This window comes from Coenobita brevimanus, chromosome 102 (genome assembly GCF_032717465.1).
Source record: "Coenobita brevimanus isolate Jiangsu-jjx chromosome 102, ASM3271746v2, whole genome shotgun sequence".
NCBI lineage: Eukaryota > Metazoa > Arthropoda > Malacostraca > Decapoda > Coenobitidae > Coenobita > Coenobita brevimanus.
In genome coordinates, this window is record NC_137055.1 from 13,443,676 (window position 1) to 13,466,519 (window position 22,844).

Consider the following 22,844-nt stretch of genomic DNA (forward strand, 5'->3'; position numbering starts at 1 on the left):
CGTCAGTGTGAGCACGAGGCCTTCCCGTGGTATTGTCCATTGACTAGTCTGCATACACACTTTCACTACCCATGAATTATTTTATAAACCAAATGTAATTGAAATAGTATCACTGATCTATCAAGTGAACTTTTTTTTGTAAATAAGAAATAGAAATTTAAAAGTGATGTGATCTGGTAACGGAAAGGCGATATTTAAATCCATTAACCGTTTTCTTTCTCTTAAATTAATGTTAGGAAATTAGGAGCGTGGAAGGGAACTTAGTGGTTGTGAGCAATAATGTAATTTTTGAATTGTACCTCGAGGCTAAACAAGGCCGAGTGATTACGTATTCTTGGTGATTATGCAATTTATGAATTGTACCTCGAGGCTAAACAAGCCCGAGTGATTATGTATTCTTGGTGATTATGCAATTTATGAATTGTACCTTGAGGCTAAACAAGCCCGAGTGATTATGTATTCTTGGTGACTATACAATTTTTGAATTGTACCTCGAGGCTAAACAAGCCCGAGTGATTATGCATTTTTGGTGATTATGTAGTAATGATGATTATGAACTATTAATAATTGTGAATTGAAAGTGTTTGTGGATTATCGAGAATTACATGATGAGAGTATACTATTCGGACGAAATAGAACACGAGTAATTATTTTTTTATTGGTTCGAGGCTATGCCAGCCCGAAAAGACAACCCAGGCTCGTAAAAAGGTCCCTGTCTTGAGGCTATTGTCGAGCCCAAGAATAACTGACAAAAAGAAAGTAAGGTACAATGACCTCATAAATCGCTTGTATGTATCAAATTGTTTGCGCCTGGTGACAATGTTGGAGGAATGATCATCCAAACCATGGTTTTAATGTACAATCTTCTTTCATATGACAAAGGGTCATGTAATTAAATTTTTTTTTTTTTTTTTTTTTTTTTTTTTGAAAAACCAGCATAAAGTTATTAAAGTAAAGTATATATCATCTTTCTTTCTTGGTTTACCTAATCAAGGGAATTAAGTCCTCATGCCTAATTCACTCCCCTTTCCAATTCAAGATTCCTTCGCTGAGGGAACGACAACCACCTGTGGTACTGACTAAATCTAGGCTCGGCCAAACAACTACAAATGCTACCAAAGTTTTCTCAAATAATTATCATCTACCATACTAAGTCAAAATACCACCCCCTTCCCCCTTTTGTTTTATTGAAGTGAATATCTTTTTTATTAACCAGGGAGGGGAGACTAAGTCGAGTACCACCTGTATTATGAATGGGTAAGTTGACCAGTACCAACAACCAGTAAGATTATAAATCTCTAGCGTTACACTACCACCAACCGGTGGGATAAAAATTCATGACATTACAGGGTGTGTCCCCAACGGCACCTTTGACCTGCCGTACAAAAAGGCGCCGTTCATCAACTGGCGCCGTGGCAAAAGGCTCGTTTTGAGTATCCGGCCTCTGTTCAGTTACTTTGATACGCTTTCTGTTCGTTTTTCCACCTTGTGAAAGCCGTGTATGTGTCTAGACCTGTTGCTATTATACCATGAGCTGAAACGTGGAAGCATAAGTTCACTGAGTTTATAGAAATTTAAACGTAGTACAAAACAAGCGTATTTGTCGACTGTGCACCTGCGTCACGCCAATATAGCCCTCAACCGGAATAACCTCCACCTGGCCTAACCGTCAGAACAGCCATCGATAAGGCCCCAATATTTCCCACTCAAGCCAGTAATGTCCGGCCAAATCGTTTTCGTTCATTTTGTCTCATGGAAGTTAGTTTAGATGTGTTCAGGATCATACAGAGTTAGCCAGATCAAGTCAGGTCTAATTAGGTTCATTCACATCCATTTTGAATCCTTAAAGTCACTGCTTGAAGTCATTTAGGACAGAGTGAGATGGACATAAACGAATGGATAGGAGGGACTGTGACTTAGTGGCTGGGGTAACAACAAGGGGAAAATATATCCGTGAATTTAGGTGTTAGGTCGGGTGGTATTCAAGACATTCATTTTTTTGTGATATTCACCACATCAGAGACGAATTGGATAGGGTGTGTGATGTGCAGTGGGCTGGATGAGCTGGGGTGGTGAGTGGTAGGGCATATCTGGAGAAGCATATGCTGTGGAGATGGTTGTTGAACGTAGTCCAGTAAGAAGGAAATAACAGGTAAAGATGAAGGAAAAAATAAATGGGACGGGCGGAAAGGAGTGGGTGGCGTGGAATAAGATGGTCGTGGTTAGTGGGATCAAGGAGGAATGAGTGCAGCCACTGCAGGTGAGTGTTCTGTGAGTTGGAACATTGGCAATAATAACAGATATTTCTAACAAGCTTAATGGTCGGCGGAGGAATAAGGAAAACGTGTTGGCTGGTGGTTCGGTTGGACATGGATGATGGTGGGTGATGGAGCTGGGTGAACGTAAGACTCCCTGTAAACTTGGTATAGGGCGGGTTTGCACCTGTCGATTTATATTTTTCTTCTTAAGATGTGGAAGGAAAAACGCAGTTAAGGATGACAAAAAGTTATGATTTGGGAGGATGTGATTAGCAGAGGTGGTGTTGCCTAGTGGAAGGGATGTCATGAATACACACAGTGAATATGGGCATTGTTTGAGACAAGGCATCTGTGGTGGAAACAGACTTGTCTTAGAAGCTCAGTGGTGGAGAGAAAGAAACAAATACAAAAGAAGAGGACAGATGCAGGACCATGAAGATTGTAATATGGTGCATTGCTAAAGGCAATGGATGTGCAATAACTTGTGTCTGAAAAACATAATGTAACTAACTCATGGGGTACTTCAACAGTTGTTCCAGCATATAAAATGGTGAGGTGGGTGAAGAGGTTTAAGCAAGATGGATTAGAGTGGTTATGGGCAGTGAAGCGGGAAGAGGGTAAGACGCCCTGTGAAAAAGGACATGGTCGTCTTTCAGGATGAGCGTGGCGATGGGTTATTTAAGGTGAGGAAAGAGAAACAGAGAGACGAGGTAATATGGTGATGTGTGTTGAGTCAGGTGACAAAACAGCAAAGATGGACGTCTGTAAAGCAGGGTATTGGCAGTGGGGGCAGGAATCTCTTAAGTCCGATACTTCGGGAAGGGAGAAGGGAAAAGCGTGGGATAAGTGGAGTGGGTCAGCAGGGAGGTTGGGAGTCATGATGGGTGATGGGGAGGAGCGGGTAAATGCGAATTGTGAACATAATCTTGGTGAGTTGTCCCACTTTATGTGAGAAGAGTACAAAAAAGAAAATCACAATTTTCCCGACAACCGCAATCTATCTATATTATAATGATCCGATTTCTGTATGTCTGTTGGTTTGTCCGTTTGTTACGGTAACAGGTAAACCGGCGCACTGTAGCACAATTTGTGTTAGGGCAAGGTACAGTACCATTAAAAGGCTCAAACTTGAAGAATAAAACAATATCCAGTACAATCGGACAGCCAGTTCCCTAGTTATGACTCATTTCTGGACTTTTGACATCGAGCAAAGACCATCTGAAGGCAGCCTTTAGGCAAAACACTTTTTTTGTGGACATTAAAGTTACTGTAACTCAGCTTTTTTACACTGAGCGTAAAGGCTGCCGAAGGCGGCCTTTAAGCGAGTAACCAGTCAAGAGCACTTTGTGAGCGCATGACGAGCGAGCGACCATATGTGCATACACTTATCATAATTTCATCTTGGTGTAAACTTTTACCATTTCCGGTCAGGTAGTTGAACAATAACAGAAGAATAATTGAGCTAGATTATTTACTTCCTCATGTTTTCTCTCTCACTCACGTTTTCTCTCTGGATGTGCATGTAGCGAGGCGCCATAGCATTTATCACACTCGGAATGTTCGAGTCTCTTCTCCCGACTTGTTGTGACAATGAACTGTGTTGGTAAAGACTTGATCGAATGATGAAGCCCAGAAATGGGGTGCTTACCCTTGTTGATTTCATCCCCTAAGCATAGAATAAACGTTCATGTAAAATTATGAGCATAATATCCGATACTGAATTGTTAGAATACATGCACGAAAACAGTGTTACAACAGAAAATCTTTTGAAATTCGATTTCATAGTGGGACATGTCAGTTGAAGCCCTCAGTACATTCCCTTGGAAAGCTGGGATTCCAAGGGGCTTCTTTGGTCTATCTATCTATAGCCCGACGCCCTAATCCCGCAAAGTGTGGCCGCAGACAAAACGCCTCCAAGTCGCTCTGTCACCCATCATTTGACTACCCTCCCCCCAACTCACTCCCCTCTCCCTCATATACCTCTCAACTCCATCCCTCCACCTCATCCTCGGTCTACCCCTCCCTTTCCCTCCTTCCCTCCACCTGACCTACATACACCCTCTTAGTCAGTCTTTCATTCTCCATTCTCTCCACATGTCCAAACCACCTCAGTGTATTTCTCCTAATCTTCTTTAGTTTCATGAGAAAATATATAGCCAAAAACTAAATTTATTAAATGTATCTACTGCCTGCTGAAAGACTCTCTTGTCTTTCTCAGATGGTAAAAAAGTTATTATCCTCTGAAAACCATTGCCGTCTGGCCGCGTCGTGTCGGGCCGCTCATTTCTCAGCTAATCGTAAACATCGCAGAAAACAGTTTAGAGGATTTAATTACGATAAAACAAACTTAACTGATCTACTGTAATACCCATCTGCATGTTATAACACCCCTGCACATACCTGTACACCGGTCCTGAATGAGGCAGTCCTAGCATGTATTCAATATGGACGGTGAGTGTTAGCGCCGACGTTGTGACATGTGATGGTGTATGGTACGTAGGAGACTGCTGGACCTCATGAAACGGGCTGCTAAAGCCATTGACCAAAGTCGGGAGCAAAAAAAAAAAATAAATAAATAAAATAAAAGTCCCTCTACTGTGGCCTCACCCTTGGCCAGCACTCTTTTTACCTCGGCCAATCAAAGCTGGAGTAGGTCATGTATTCACCCTTGTTTGTTCCTCCACAAGATATCTCACAAAGTCGTTGATTGATTTCAGTGCAATTTTATGGATATGTAGGTAATGGGCCAAGGAAGAGCTTAATAAATTTTGATGATCTGAGTTGTCTGGCATAGGCGTTGACGGAGGTATGCGCTTTCTGAGAGATGTCTTCTTGTTTATCGTTTCACTGCGAGGATGTTTCACATTGTATTCTTGCTATTTTGCTGGCGGTTATACTCATGACTGGAGAGACTATAAAAACTGGGAAGGTCAAATGAAGCTTTCATGAGCCTCTTTACTGCGAGGATGTATTGCAGTATACCAGCTGCGTATTGTCACTCTAGACAAAGGCGGGTATTCTCGTCAGGTAAGGGAGATCCCTAAGACTTATTCCTTACCGATTTATTTTTGGATACGGCTGGTAAATATCGTTTGGTACGTTGTTTGTGTAGAGTGTGGCGTTATTAGAATTATTTAAGCAACGCAGAAGAGGACGGTAAGATGTGATAAGCAAACTAAATCGCTTAAAAAGTGTTAGAGAGCTTCCTTAGCCGACGAGAATACGTGCCACAAATCAAGTATGGTTCTTGCCTTACGCAGCAGATTGTTTGTTACTGGCTGATGTCAGGTTCTGCTGCCAGTCAGTTTTGCAGTGTGATTTTTTCACCTGATGGTGCTAAGGTGCAAATCAGTCCCTTTGTAAAAAAAACGTTAAAGGAATTAACTTGCGTTTCTTGCGGCTTTTCTCCTACTCACCTGCTCCCCTACCAGTTTACCTTCTGCTTCAGTAGTTGGTCAAAGCAGCATGTCGTACAGCCTTTGATTTGGTCAGAGTGACCTGAGAACACATTTTCCTATTATTTCGCAGTTCACATAGAAACACAAAATAACTCATTACAGAACAAGCATATAATTATTACTTATAGCGAAACAATGTAACATGGTTCCCGTAAACGCCCCCCTCCCCCCCAAAAAAAAAGGGTCAGACTGTCAGGGTATCCTGCATAAAGCATGATTACCCAGCCTCTCCATTAGCTGCGACATTTCTGTCATGGTATCCTTCTTAAAGCATAATTACTCAGCCTCTCTATTAGCTGCGACATCTCATACAATATCCTGTGTAGCTTCATCTCTCCACTCATATTCCTTTAAAATAATTACGAGGACATCTACAAAATTTTTACCATCTCCACACGATATTTTTCATATCTGGAGAGACTGCAAAAAATGGCGGAGTTTTCCTGTATGTAACCCTTGAACCGATGGAAAAGATAACTTGGAGCCGTCGAGTTCACAAGGTTTTATTCAAAAAGAGACCATAAGTAGGTGTGAATGCAGTGGATAAGCGGAGCAAACTAACTAGGAAATAACCTGACCAACACAACAGATTGGACACATGACTTAGAGCAGCTCAGGTGATTGACATGCAATGAACAAATCCCAAATACAGGACAATAATCTATTATCCTTTCCAGCAAAATAAAATCTTTAATATTATTTCGCACAATCACCAGATTGTGGATAGACAAGGATTGTGGAAAGTGTTAAGAATATATGGAGTAGATGGGAAGTTGCTGAATGCTGTGAAGAGTATGTACGATGGTGCGAAGGCTGCAGTGCGTGTGGATGGTGAACTAAGTGAATTTTTCTCTTTGAAAGCTGGGTTGAAACAGGGATGTGTCATGTCTCCGTGGCTGTTCAATCTGTACATGGATGGGGTAATAAAAGAGGTACAAGGTAGGGTAGTAGATGTTGGAGTGGCCCTGGTGAGAGAGGATAGTGTTTGGAAACTGTACTGTTGTTTGCAGATGGTACTGTGTTGTTGAGTGAAGACGAAGGGGAGCTGCAAGGCTTAGTGGATGAGTTTGGGAGAGTGTGTGAGAAAAGGTGAATGTAGGGAAGAGTAAAGTGATGGTCTTTGAGAGGGGTGAAGTCAGTGAATGTAGAGCGAGGTTGGATGGTGAGGAATTGGAAAATGTGAGTACGTTTAAGTACTTGGGTAGTGTGATGAGTAAGGATGGAGGTTTGGAGGGTGAAGTGCTTGAAAGGGTACAACAGGGAAGAAAGGTTGCTGGTTCTTTGAAAGTAGTGATAAGAAACGGGGAAGTGAGCATGGAAGTGAAAAAGTTACTACATGACAGTATTGTGATACCATCTCTAACGTATGGAAGTGAAGCTTGGACGTTGTTGGAAGGACACAAGTCAAGAGTGAGAGCAGTGGAAATGAGTTATTTAAGAGGAGCCTGTGGAGTCACATGGAGAGACAGGCTGACGAATGAGGATAAAAAGGAGCGTTGTGGTGTTGATGTGGATGTGATAGGAAGCGTTATGAGGAACACACTGAGGTGGTTTTGCCATGTGGAGAGAATGGAGGATGAAAGACTGACGAAGAGAGTGTATGTGAGTGAGGTGGAGGGGGGAAGAGCGAGGGGGAGGCCGAGGATGAGATGGAGGGATGGGGTGGAGAGGTATATGAGAGAGGGGGAAGTGAGTTGGGGACAGGGCAGTGAAATGGCGGGGGACAGGGCGACTTGGAGGCGATTTATTTGTGGCCACCCCAAACAGGATTGAGGCGTCTGGCAACAGACAGATAGACAATCACCAGACGATTTTCTTCAGATCTGGAGAGGCTTCATGAACTGTAGGAGACAAAGACAACCATTTTATCCCTTTCATTACTGATAGGAGGTGGGGGGGGGGTCTCAACCTATGTAAGCCAATTTACCGGGAAAATATAAAATATAAGACGTCATCATACTTTCATTATATCATGGCGGGGTCTCTCACAGTAGTATGCGTTATCATGCCTACATTATAGTATGGTGGTGTCTCTCACAGCAGCATACGTCATCGCACTTGGATTAGCTATAATAAGGCAAGGACTCTCATGGCAGCACACATTTACTTGGATCATAATATGGTGGACTGTTTCACAGTAGCATACGTCATTATGCCTAGATTAAAGTATGGTTTTCTCCCTTAGTACTCGTAGTATATGTCATTATACACAGGAGATTATAACCAGGTGGGGTCAGCATACGTCACCATACTCAGGAATTTATAATTTTTTTTCTTTTTTTTTTTTGGGTTTTACGCCATGTATCCCCGAAGGGCTAAGGCGTTGCCCTTGGGTAGAGGACTTTTGGACTGGAGCGTGTAGCATTTTATGATCGGATGCCCTTCCTGGTGTCTACCAATGACCCTTGGGTGGATTCGATCCTCCGACCCTTCGGTCAGAGCGGAGCGCTCTAACCCACTGAGCCACGGCTGCTACAATACAGTTGGGATACACTTAGTAGCCCTTTTTAATACGTGGTGACCCAGCCTATCCCTTGCATAAGGTATCTCATACAATATCACACGTTGCCTGGTCCAGGATACATAAACGCACTTATGATCGATTCCCCATCACAGCTCAGGTTTTGGTATGCAGAAGGAACAAGGAGACTGCCGAATCTTGATCTATCTCCTGTTCTGACTTCATCAATAAACTTTAAGAGACGAAAATTGCTGGAGGTTATAACAATATTCTTCAGGAAAATCAGGAAAAGGAGAGCAAAATCTTCCCTTGGCTAGTTCTTCCCATGAAAACATATTTCAGTTAACAGGGAATCTATTATACCTGTGTTCGAGAACCTTACCCAGGACTCATACTCCAGTAGTCCTTTCTACTACTTCGCTCAGAAGATTTCTTTTATTCTTGAGTCATTTTTACGTCTTTATTCAGACTGTATGAACTTGAGGGCTAAAATATGGCCTTCATGAAACCCATCCAATACAAGAACATTTGTTTTTTTATTATTATTATTTTCTTACTATATCCAAACCAATGCATACAGGTTTGAAGACGCTTTTCCTGTTGAAGGATTAGGTATGCCCTTCATTATCCTTCATAATAAACGAGATCTTTCCCACGATGAACCATATCCTGCAGTAGTACTGCAGAATAATTTACGTCTTGCCTCTTTGACATCCGGCCGTTATATGATCTTTTGTTTATACGGTCTAAACATTTATGCATCCGTTTTGACCTCGGCCAGTGAAAGTTGGAGGAGGTTATGTATTCACTCCTGTGTGTCTCTTTGATTGTGCACAAGATATCTCAGGAAACTATTGATGTATTTTAATGAAATTTTGTAGGGATATGGACCATGTGTTAAGGAAGAGTTGAATAACTTTTGGTGGTGATCTGAGTCCGAGTCGCGGTTTAGGACTTTTTTTTTTCACAATATATTGAAAAAAAAAAATCGATGGATTTCAATAAAATTTTGTGGATATGCGGGTCATAGGCCAGATTAAATCTGAGATATCTGGTATAGGCGTTGGCGGAGGAATGTCATCTCGGATATCATTCTTCTTGTTCTATATAATGATAGGCAGTTTTCGCTTATGCAATGTTTTTTTTTTTTTTTAATGCAAGGAAGAAGGAACCAAAGGCAAGAAGCCCGCAAAAACTGTTCCTTCCAAGAGAAGAATAAAATACAAGACAGAGCCAAATTCAAGATCCGATCATTTCGAGATTCCTGGACACACTGCGTTTGAAAGACTGGAGATCATAGGAAGCAGGAAATACAGACAGAGAGAGACAGTTCCAGAGCTGACCTGTTACATAAATGAAGGACTGGGAGTAACGGTTAACTTTTTGCATTAGGGAGTTGGACAAAAAAGAGATGAGAGTTTGCTGCTTGACGGGTGCTACACGCCCGTCGTAGAGGTGGAGGAATGCATGCAGATAGTTCAGAGGAGCAGCGACCATTGAAGTAGCGATAGAAAAGAGATAAAGATGCAACACTGCAGTGAAGAGACAGGTTGAAGGGAGCCAGTAAGAGGAGGAGAGTTAATGAGACGAAGAGCCTTTGACTCCATCCTATTGAGAAGAGCTGTATGTGAAGAACCTCCCCACACATGCGAGTTGTACTCCACACAGGGGCGGATAAAGTTCGTGTATGGACTCAACAATTGTGCAGGGGTAAAAAAGGAATGGAGTCGGCTTACACAGCTAATCTCTTGGAAGCAGATTTTACAAGAGATGTAATATGATCTTTCCAAGATAAGTCCCGAGTGAATGAAACCCCACGCATGTTCAAGGATGATGCAGGAGTAAGCTGAGTATTATTAAACATTAGTGGGTACACCTGTGGATGTTGTCGGATTGATAGGTGTAAGAACTGAGGCTTTGATGCATTAAAATCAACAAGATTATTTTTACCCCAGTCAGAGATACGAGCCAAGTCAGACATTAGGTGTGCCATAGCCTCATCTCTTGTTTGTTGAAGTAACTGCTGAGATGGACGTTGCGGGAACCGAATGGAAAGGTGAAGGGTGGAGTCATCAGCGTACGAGTGGATAGGGTTAGATGTACAGCTTAGAAGGTCATTGATGAATAAAAACAAGAGAGTTGGTGATAGGACAGAGCCCTGAGGAACACCACTGTTGATAGATCTAGGAGAAGGACGATGGCCGTCTACAACAGCGGCTATAGAACGACCAGAAAGGAAGCTAGAAATGAAGGCACAGATAGAAGGATAGAAACCGTAAGAGGGCAATTTGGAAATTAAAGATTTATGCCAGACTCGATCGAAAGCCTTAGAGAGGTCAAGTGGAATGGCAAAGCTTTCGCCAAAGTCCCGAAAGGAGGATGATCAAGAGTCTGAAAGGTAGGTGAGGAGATCACCAATGGAGCGTCCCTGACGGAACCCATACCGACGATCAGAAAAAAGGTTCTGATAGGAAAGATGCCTTAAAATTTTTCTGTTAAGAATTGACTCGAAATCTTTTGATATGTAGGATGATAAAGCAATTGGACGAATGTTAGAGGGTTGGGAATGGTCACCTTTCTTTGGGACTGGCTGAATGAGAGCAAACTTCCAGCAAGAAGGGAAAGTACAAGTTGATAGACAATGACGAAAGTGTTTGCCTAGGCAGGGTGTAAGCACAGAAGCACAGTTCTTGAGAACAACAGGAGGGACACCTTCAGGCCCATACGCCTTGTTACTATTGAGGCCTGTGATGGCAGAAAATACATCAGCTGAAGAAATTTTAATGTCAGCCATGAGTAAGTCAGAGGGGAGAAGTGAAGGAGGAACAGCACCGGAATCGTCTAAGGTGGAAATGGAGGAGAAAGTCTGAGCGAAGAGATCTGTTTTATCAGTAGAAGAAATAGCTACAGAACCATCAGAGTAGAAAAGAGGAGAGAAGGATGATGAGGTAAAGTTGTTAGAGAGATTTTTGGCAAGGTGCCAGAAGGAGCGGGAAGAATTGGGGTTGGAGAGTTGAGAGCATTTAGTACGGATGAAATTATTTTTAGCAGAGCGATGAACAGACTTAACACGGTTCCGGGCAGAAACGTATAAAAGATGTGATTCAGGGATGGGTTGGCTCTGGTACCTTTTATAGGCCCTCTCCTTGTTGCGGACAGCATTAGAACAAGCGTGATTAAACCAAGGCTTTCTTGCATTAGTCAAAAGATATGAGAAAGGAGTGTATGCTTCAATGCCCGAGAGAATAACCTCCTTAATGCGCGAGGTACACCCAGAAGGCTCCCGGCCATGGAAGCAATAATCATTCCAGGGAAAATCAAAGAAGTACTGCCTGAGGGCCTCCCAGTCTGCAGCTCCAAAGTGCCACAGGCGTCGTTTTCTTGGAGGGTCCACAGGCCGTACCAGAGCGATTGGACAGGTTAAGGTGATAAGGTTGTAATCGGAGAAGCCCAAAGGAGAGAAAAGATTAACAGTGGAAGCAGAAGGATTAGTTGTAAGGAAGAGGTCAAGTATGTTGGAGCTCTCTCCAAGGCGGTCAGGGATACGGGTAGGGTGCTGTACAAGCTGCTCTAGGTCATTAAGGATAGAAAAGATGTAGGCTTGTTCACCAGGTGGATCAGTTAAAGGAGAGGCTACAGTCCTTACACTCGATATACAACGGTTCCTAAACAGATCGTATAATTAGGGATTCCTGTGCTACATAAAGTGTCATCATAGGATATGGCAGGATCATTCCTTAGCCGCCTAAAATCATCTGGCAATAGCAAGACTACAAAATTAACCACTGGCTTGTATATCTCTTCTCCAATATCCGCAGCCTCACTCTTCCCACAGTATTCCCTTAAGGGCAATATTGGAAACTTAATGAAAGCATTATTTGTGCACTTGATTACCTTCAGCGTGCTCATTTTATTATTTTTCATCAGTTAGATTCTTTCCCTCCTCGTGTATTCATCGTTTCCCGATTCTTTTTACGACTGGTACAATTACAAATAACAATTCATTCATTAATATTTAATTTTCTTAGTATAGGAAATGGTTATTAAATCGTTCAGCCCGACCATTTATTTAATTAATCTGTTCTTCTTGCTGTCTCATAGCACTCTCGTTTAAGTCAGGAAGGGCCTCTTTGGTTTAAGGAGTTCGTACTGGCTATGTCTGACCGCTCTGGTTTGAAAATGTTGACCTATGCTGAATAAAATCCTCTGGATGTGGCAAGAATAAAACAATAAAACATCATCCGAGTCAATGATATTACTGTGGTATCGACACTTGGTGGGCTGGTGGTTAGAACGCCCCAGAGAGTGACGGTTATGTATAGATTCGATTCCCAACAAGTGACTGGAAGTTCTTCGATCATTACTGCCACCAAGAGAAACTGGCTGGTTCTTCACAATTAAATGTACTGGACTACTGTAACCTAGCCTCATTTCCAATCATTTAGAACGGAGTAAATTGCCATTGGTCCATATTGTTAACCCCATCTGCCCAGGGACGTAACTATTGTTCCATTAAAGATCTTACTGTACAGTATTTGTTCACTTTCTTTCTACCAGGCAGTTCTCAAATTAGATGCCATTCCTTCATTTCATCAAAAGTTCACTTCACATATGCTACACTTGTTCCCTGGGCGAATAGACACAGACACCATTCTCATTTCTCATTCAGGACTTTCAACAGATCTTGGGGGGGAGGGGGTCAAATGTCTAACCAAAGAAACGCATTTATCTTTTGAAATATAGGAACACTAATCCGAACAGTACATTATCTAAAAATCATATATACCGGTATATATATATATATATATATATATATATATATATATATATATATATATATATATATATATGTGTGTGTGTGTGTGTGTGTGTGTGTGTGTGTGTGTGTGTGTGTGTGTGTGTGTGTGTGTTGACCTTCTGAGGGTATATAATAATTTGAAAGGTCCACATCGAAACATGGAGATTGTCACGAAATACCAGGCACAGACACTGTCACTCTTAAAAGTTCATACGGGTCTGTGTGTGTGGATGAATCAGATCCCCATCCCTTCCTAGACGATCAGTCTGTGAAAAATAACGTGATCACACACACACACACACACACACACACACACACACACACACACACACACACACACACACACACACACACACACACACACACACACACACACACACACACACACACACACACACGCTCGCGGCAAAATGTTTGTGTATGTGTTGTTAGATGGCCAGAGACTCGACACCTGAAAGTGTTGGGGCATGGATTCATTCCCAGTTATACAGAACCCCATGAACGTCAACACAAAGGAGTACAAGGGAAAGCAAAACAGTAACAGACCTGAGAGTCCTTTCGATGCTGTCACAGAGATTATAACTATATCTAATTCTATGAGTAGGATATATGGGTAGCAAAGCAAGAGGCCTCTCCCCTCTCCCCCCACCTAACACTCCAGCAGAGGTCGACAGGAAAAAGTGAGATAGACCATCATGCAGCATATTGAAGATAAAGTGCCATGGACACTTAACAGAAAAGATTTGAGAGAAACTGTATTCTACGATCTCTCATATTGTAAGGGAGGGGAAACGTAACATTAATTTTAAACTACTCCACTGTTAGGGCATTCACTGTGATTTGAAAGTGAGGAAAACAGTCAGTTTTCCGTATTATTCTGCCATGAACGTGTTTTTAGGCTAAAAACGTTTCCAGTTATTATACATTCAATTTACTCCCTAACCTTTAGTGTAATATGTGACAATAAATACATAGTTTTACTGTAGGCCTGTTGACTTAGATGCAAAGGATAGGCATTAGTAGCAACGCGAACTGGTATGAAAAACAGTAGAAGGAAGAAACTGAAGTTTCAGAAATGGCTTTAGGATAAGTAAAACTGCGTTACTTCGTAAGATTGAAAAAGACTAGTAATTACCTCATATTGTAACTCATGATATTTCTGTACAAGAGGCTACGGGTACAATATGGACTCACAGTTCACGTCCAATAATATAAAGTGGAAGGCGTCCCGCACACTTTCGCCCTCACCTTCCCTGCTCCTTCCCTCCGGCAAGACTCACCAATTTTCTTTCCATCGATTTCCCGATGGCGGAGATGGTGGCGATAAGAGAGTGTGAGGAGCGACCACGGCGGGAAGCAGGGCAGGGACAGGGGCGGGGGTCAAGGACGGAGGGTTGGGGGAGGGGGCAGAGACAGGGTTGGGGTGGGATGGGGAGGAACGAAAGGGGTCGAGAAATGAGGGGGGCGGTGCTCCTCGGCCAGTCCCTGCCCGCTTGTTATCTCCCAAATCTCATCCGGGAAATTCCTGCAAAATTATTTACCAAAACGATGCACGGGAGCTCCTCTCCAGACTGACGAGCTATGGAAATAGAGAGAGAGAGAGAGAGAGAGAGAGAGAGATGATATTGCTGTACAAGAAAATAGCAAATCTTACTTTCTTCCTCTAGAAAAAGAAATAACCGTGACTCCTTTGATGTACTGGCAATGTATAAGGTCCGGTATATAATATACACAGCATTTTGCAGTTAACTATGGTCGCGGCGTGCGACTCTGAGGTTGTTATTATCGTGCCCTGGCAACTACCATTCAAAAATGCGTCTGATTTCGTGTATAAAATGAGACGCATGTGATTCGTGTATAATATGTTCGTGTATAAAAATATTCATGTATAATATGTTCGTGTATAATAATATTCGTGTATAATATATTCGTGCATAATAATATGATTTGTGTATAATATGATACGAAATCGAACGCACTTTTGAATGATGGGTTGGCAGGGTATGATAATGACAACCTCAGAGTCTTGAACCACGACTATAATGATGTTAGTTCGATCTTTAGTAAAGCAAGAAAAATGACTGTGAGCAACATAAGATGAAGTATTCTGTGGGGAAGTGTTAAGGATGAACAGATAAAGACATTGGAAACTAATTATTTACAACACTGAGGTGCCGGTGGTCTACTGGTTACTACATTCAACCAGCAAATGGAAGAGCCCGAGTTCAGTTATCGAGCCGATCAGACAGTGAACTCACTAAGCTTCCTCCTTATACATGTTCACCTAGAAGTACAGTTTGCAACGTGAATGTAGCCTAGTAAGAGTGCGTCGTGTTCTATGGGAACAGTGGGACTTATCAAATGCAGAACTGTTTGCATTATGGCACGTGCATGCGATAAGCATAAAAGATAAGTCTTCTTCCACCGAATAATGAAGGTCATTTTCTTGGGGATGACTGGGCTTTAAAAAAGTAGATCGTCTGCCTTAATGACTCGTGTTGTCGATGGACATAAAATCTAAGCCGTCTGCACAACATACAGTACAGTACATTGCGGGGATACCTACTGCCGCTGTGAGGGAGGCCAGGGGGTGGTGGTGTGTGAACAAAGAGGAATAATTCTTTACGACCATTTTCACTTTATTTCCCTCATTCAGCTTCTCGTAAAGGGGAAGAAAGAAATACAAACTGCTGGGCCAAATAATGAATTCATGACACACACACACACACACACACACACACACACACACACACACACACACACACACACACACACACATTTTATTATATCGATCTACCTGTGTATCTGTCTGTCTGTCTGTCTATCTATCTATTTATCTATCTATCTATCTATATGTATGTATGTATGTTAAGCATAGGCGTCCACACCATAGGTGAGGAAATGTCTATGGGCTCAGGGTTGTATTTTTTGGCCTTTCTCTACTACATTGGGCTCGTTGTTTGCAAAATGAACGGTACTGTTGGAAGGCGTCCAATGACTGATAAAAAAAAAAAAATTTGGAACTCCGTTTTTGGTTTGGTAAATGCTGCGGGCGTCTTTTTTTATTAATTAATTATTATTATTATTTTTTTTGCTACATTTGATTCTTCTCAGAGAAAAGTCTGGTATCACTGAAAATAAATTATCATTACCATTAAAAAATGATATAACATCCAACGATTAGTTCAACAGTCGAGATGAGAAAAAAAATGATCAGCAAATAGGAAGATTTTATTAGCCTTATGTTGGAAACATTTAAAACACCAAATTTCTGCTGAAGAACAATGTTCTCGCTCGCTTCGCTCCCTCTCTCTCTCTCTCTCTCTCTCTCTCTCTCTCTCTCTCTCTCTCTCTCTCTATATATATATATATATATATATATATATATATATATATATATATATATTTTGCCAGACGCCTCAATCCCGTTTGGGGTGGCCACAAACAAATCGCCTCCAAGTCGCCCTGTCCCCCGCCATTTCACTCCCCTGCTCCCAACTCACACCCCCCTCTCTCATATACCTCTTCACTCCATCTCTCCATCTCATCCTCGGCCTCCCCCTCCCTCTTTCCCTCTCCACCTCACTCACATACACTCTCTTCGTCAGTCTTTCACCCTCCATCCTCTCCACATGGCCAAACCACCTCAGTGTGTTCCTCATAACGCTTCCTATCACATCCACATCAACACCACAACGCTCCTTTATATCCTCATTCGTCAGCCTGTCTCTCCATGTGACTCCACAGGCTCCTCTTAAATAACTCATTTCCACGGCTCTCACTCTTGACTTGCGTCCTTCCAACAACGTCCAAGCTTCACTTCCGTACGTTAGAGTTGGTATCACAATACTGTCATGTAGTAACTTTTTCACTTCCATGCTCACTTCCCTGTTTCTTATCACTGCTTTCAAAGAACCAGCAACCTTTCTTCCCTGCTGTACCCTTTCAAGCACTTCACCCTCCAAACCTCCATCCTTACTCATCACACTACCCAAGTACTTAAACGTACTCACATTTTCCAATTCCTCACCATCCAACCTCGCTGTACATTCACTGACTTCACCTCTCTCAAAGACCATCACTTTACTCTTCCCTACATTCACCTTTAGATTCCGTTTCTTACACACTCTCTCAAACTCATCCACCAAGCCTTGCAGCTCCCCTTTGTCTTCACTCAACAACACAGTATCATCTGCAAACAACAGTACAGGGAGTTTCCAAACACTATCCTCTCTCACCAGGGCCACTCCAACATCCACTACCCTACCTTGTACCTCTTTTATTACCCCATCCATGTACAGATTGAACAACCATGGATACATGACACATCCCTGTTTCAACCCAACTTTCAAAGAGAAAAATTCACTTAGTTCACCATCCACACGCACTGCAGCCTTCGCACCATCGTACATACTCTTCACAGCATTCAACAACTTCCCATCTACTCCATATATTCTTAACACTTTCCACAATCCTAGTCTATCCACCCTGTCATATGCTTTCTCCAAATCCATGAAAGCCGCATACAACTTCTTTCCCTTCTCTAGAAACTTTTCCACTAAAGATCTGAGAATGAATATCTGATCTACACAACCTCTTCCATTCCTAAAGCTTCCCTGTTCTTCTCCAACTAATTTCTCTGTTCTTTCTCTAACTCTGTCAATAAGTATCCTACCATACACTTTTCCTATTATACTAAGAAGACAAATGCCCCTATGATTACCACACACTTCTTTTTCCTCTTTTCCTTTGTACAAGGGAATAATTATACCTGACTTCCAATCCTCCGGGACTCTACCTTCCTCCCAGGCCAATCTGCACATCTTCCACATCCATTCTACTACTATCTCTCCCCCATGCTTCAGCATTTCACCACACACTCCATCAATTCCTGGGGCTTTCCCTGATTTAACTTTCTTCATTGCTTCCACAACTTCTATCCTACTGATTTCTTCCTGTCTTCTCACCTCCCTCCTTCTCCCAGCCATTCCCCAGCCACTTATACTCGCATTACTTCCATCCTCCACGTTCAACAATTCCTTAAAGTGTTCTCTCCATCTGCTCACTTTTTCTCCCTTCTCCACTAGTAATCTACCATTTTTATCTTTCACTCCCCTGCTAACTTCACTTCCACCCTGTCTTACTCTTTTCACCTCTTTCCAGAACATTTTCTTACAGTCCCTCCACTTTACACTCAAATTCCTTCCAAATTCCTCATCCACTCTCTTCTTACTCTCTCTTACTAATCTTTTCACCTCTCTCTTTCTTTCTACATATAACTCTCTCTTCCGCCTCTCAACTTCTTCCACGCCCCTATTTCTCATCCATTCATTGTATGCTTTCTTCTTTTGTGCCACAGCCCGTTTCACCTCTTCAGTCCACCACGCTGTTCCTTGCATCCCCCTCCGTCTTCTCTTCCTTTCACACACCACATCACATGCTGCACATATTTCTTCTGTAAATATTCTACACACACCTTCCACGTCCCCCATCTGCTCCAATTCATATTTGCCCAATCGTTCCTCCACTTCTCTCTTATACTCTGCCTTTTTCTCATCCTCTTGTAACCTTTCCACTCTCCTTGCAACTACTCCTTCCTCTCGTCTTTCCCTTCTTCTATTCCTCCATCTTACTTGAACTTTAATTCTGGCCACCACCAAGTAGTGGTCAGAAAGTCCAATCCCCCAACCTCTATAAACTCTTGCATCCAATATACATCTTCTCATCCTTTCATCCACACACACATAATCAATCATTGCCTTCCTTTCACTCAGTTCACCACCCACCCTTCTCATCACTCGCCATGTATACCTGTGGATCATTTTATGCCTGAAGAGGGTATTGGCTATCACCAACCCCCTCCCAGCACAAATGTCCACTAACGCACTCCCGTTCTCAACTTACCTCAGCAGGCACACCCTACTCACCAACTATTCCATTCACCTTCACATTCCCTACTTTACCATTCATATCTCCAATGAAAAACACTCTCTCTCTCTCTCTCTCTCTCTCTATATATATATATATATATATATATATATATATATATATATATATATATATATATATATATATGGGGCCTCTGTGGTAAAGTGGTAGAGTGTGCTTTTCGCACGCTGGTGGACGAGGGTTCGCCTCCCGCCAGAGTTGTAAAAACTTTGGGAATCGTTCACCGAGCCACTTGCTACTTTGGCAGACATAAGGGGTGCTGTGGTTGAACCAATGTCGCATACTAGTATGCTTGCACCCAATCGGCATAAGGTGAGCCGATTACACTTGGTTCACAGACTACAACACATCGAAAGCCACTACAACCCTACAATAACAATTACAAGCACTTCTCACCCTACATACAGTCTCTACCAGACAGCTTAAGCCACTGGGTAGAGATACATTGGCTGTATCGTCCCTGCTTCGGTAGGGATAGGCCGGTCCTGCAGTGGACCTCAACGGCTGATGATGATGATGATGATATATATATATATATATATATGTAATTCATCGGGTCGGTCAGGATCACTTGATGGTCGTGATAGTCAGCTTTTACCCTCCCGGAAGGGAGCTGAGAGCTCATATAGTCCGATCTAAGGGCAAGGCTGTGACCTTCACGTAAGCACACACCCATCCCCTTGCTCAAGGAGGACAGTAACCACCCACTTCGTCAGAGAAACTTTTCGTGTGTGTGTGTGTGTGTGTGTGTGTGTGTGTGTGTGTGTGTGTGTGTGTGTGTGTGTGTGTGTGTGTGTGTATACAGTAGAGAGAGAGAGAGAGAGAGAGAGAGGGTTGAGTGCAAGAAGGGCCAATGTCAATAATTGCTCATATGGAGATAAGGGTACCAGGGAGCTTGTAAAATATAGGTCTTTCACTGCTACAGAGGCCAATGTCCCCAGAGTCTTAAGAAAGATGTTATAATGCAATGGTCTGAGCCAATGTCTGCGTTGAAACAGAGCTGTCTTTGCAAGAAGGGCCAATGTACTTAGCTGAATTTTAGTAAAGTCTGCAAACTTTCAAATACATTTTTCTCAAAACCTCATTTTTTGACACTGGCCCTTCTGGTACTCAGCCCTATTATATGTACAGTATGTATCATTATCATCATCAGCCATTGCAAGTCCATTGCTAATCAAAGGCCTGCCCAACCTTCTCCACGAATTCCTTGACTGTGCTAATCTCTGCCACGTTTTGCCTGCAAATTTCTCTATCACATCTCTCCATCTTCTGTCTGGCCTTTTTCTACTAATTTTACAAGCATTTGGAGTCCTACCTGTCGACCTCTTGCTCCATCGGTTATCCCTTATCCTTGCTACATGACCTGCCCACCTCTACTTCTGTTCTTTTATAGATTCTATAATGTCCCTGACTTAAGGCTGCTATATCATCCAAGTTGATTTTTTCCTGTCCCTAAAAGATATTCCCAACACTGACCTTCCCATTGCTCTTTGAGAACAAATTACATTATACAATTTTCGTTTAGGACTTATTGGCAAACTACTTTTCGTAATACCTCTGTGTTTTTCATCAAATTGTAATGCATGTTTTTATTTCCCGGTCATGGTCTTTCGTTAATATCAGTATTTGCCCAACCTAAATATACTCCTCGACTTCTTGAAAAATCTCTTCGCCTATTCTGATGACGCTCTTCGGTGTATTTGGACTGAATATTAGTTTTACTCCGGTTAATCTTTAGCCCTACTTTAAGGCTTCCTCTATTCAGGTCATTTAACATTTCTTGCAATGTCTCTGCTGTTTCTCCGATTAGGACAGTGTCTTCTGCCAGTCTTAAATTGTTTAGCTTTTCTCCATTTATTTTTATTCCTCTGTTCTCCCAGTCTAGCTTTCTGAAAATACTTTCTAGTCATGCTGTAAATAATTTTTGGGAAAACTGTATCTCCCCGACGCACGCCCGTCTCAGTCTTAATTTTTTCCAAGTCATTATGTAATATACTGTAGCAGTTCCCTCTTTGCATAATGTTTTCGAGCACTTTTACAATGTTCTCATTTACTCCTTGTTCTCGTATTGAATTTATAATTACTATTTGCTCCACTGAGTCAAAAGCCTCCTCGTAATCAACAAAACTTAAGCACAGTGGTTTACTATACTCTGTAGTTTTCTCAGTTAGCTGATTCACTGTGTGTAGATGATCAGTAGTGGAATACCTGCTTCGGAATCCTGCCTCTTGGTTTTCTTTCAGTTTTGTTGTTATTCTGTTCGTAAGGATTTTGGTGAAGAGTTTGTAAATAATTGATAACAAGTTAACGGGTCGATTGTTACTGAGGTCTTTTGAGTCACCTTTCTTGTATAGTAAAATAACAGTTGCAGTTCAGCATGGTTTGGGAATTTTCTTCTTTTTCATACACTGAGTATATAAATCGGTGAGAGCCTGTTTTGTAATTCTACCCCTGCATCCGACATTAAACCTGCTACTATTCCATTTTCTCCTGGGATCTTCTCTCTTCTCATATTTCTAGGGGAAATATTTACTTCGTCGGGTGTTATCTCAGGTATTTCGCTTGTGTCGGTTGAAAAGACAGCAATTGGTATTATTTTCTTCGATGCATACAGTTCTTTATAAAGTTCTTCAACTCTCATCATCTTATCTTTGCATTTAATGACTTCATCGTTTTTGTCTTTCAGTGATATAATTTGTTGTTGTCCTAGTGCCTTTTCTGATGGTATCTTTGATCTGATCCATGTTTCTCTTTTTTCTTCTCTCTGTGTCTTGTTGATAAGCTTAGTTAATTCTGTTTGTTCTACTTCAACTTTGTTTTAATTATCTTTTCCTTTCTTCCTTGCATGAGCTCGAGTGTCTTTTCTGAATACTTCATGGGTTTGGTTGTATTAGCTTTCCCTACTACCTCCGATGATTCTCCTAGCACTTTTGTTAGTTTATCATTCAACTCATCAGTGTCACACTCAGCATAGCTTAGAGCTTGGAATCTTTTCCTTATTTGAAACTAAAAGGCTGCTTTGTTTTCGCTTACATTTATTGAGCATATCTTTTCATATTTAATCATCTTCTTTCACTTCTGAAATTCCATCTCATTGTGCAAACCACCATTCTATGGTCACTTCCTATATTTACTTCGTTGTTAACCGTGATATTCATGATCGTGTTATTCTTATCTTCTGTAATGAACTCGATTTTATTCCCTGCATCTCCATTTGGACTTCTCCAGGACTATTTACTTCCTGTTCTTTTGTGAAAGAAAGTATTCATTATTGTCAAGTTATACATTTCAGCAAAATTTACCACCGTTTCTCTGCTTTCATTCCTTTCTCTCACTCCAAATTTTCCCATACATGCTTGTTCATTTTTCGATGTCCAAACTTTAGCACTGAAATCTCCCATGAGTATGTTATATCTATCTATCTATTTATCTATCTACCTACCTATCTATCTATGTCTATCTATCTATCTATCTCTTTATCTATCTATATATGTATGTATAATATGTGTGTGTGTGTGTGTGTGTGTGTGTGTGTGTGTGTGTGTGTGTGTGTGTGTGTGTGTGTGTGTGTGGTTTTGTGTTGCATAAAATTCAAGGTCATTCATAATTCTGGAAAGGGACGCTTTAATGTACTGTAGTGTGAGTGATACGGGTCGGTTGTACAAACGTCCCTTAATACTGCACTTCATCATTGCTCGTAATGGGACTGGTGGGCTGCGGGTTCTCGGCGAGATGATCTTCGGGCCAAAACAACAACAACAACAACAACAATAGTTAGAACAAAGATATGGTCCTTCATATAGTATAAGAATCTTTACCTATATTTCGTTGATTGAAACACACACACACACACACACACACACACACACACACACACACACACACACACACACACACACACACACACACACACACACACA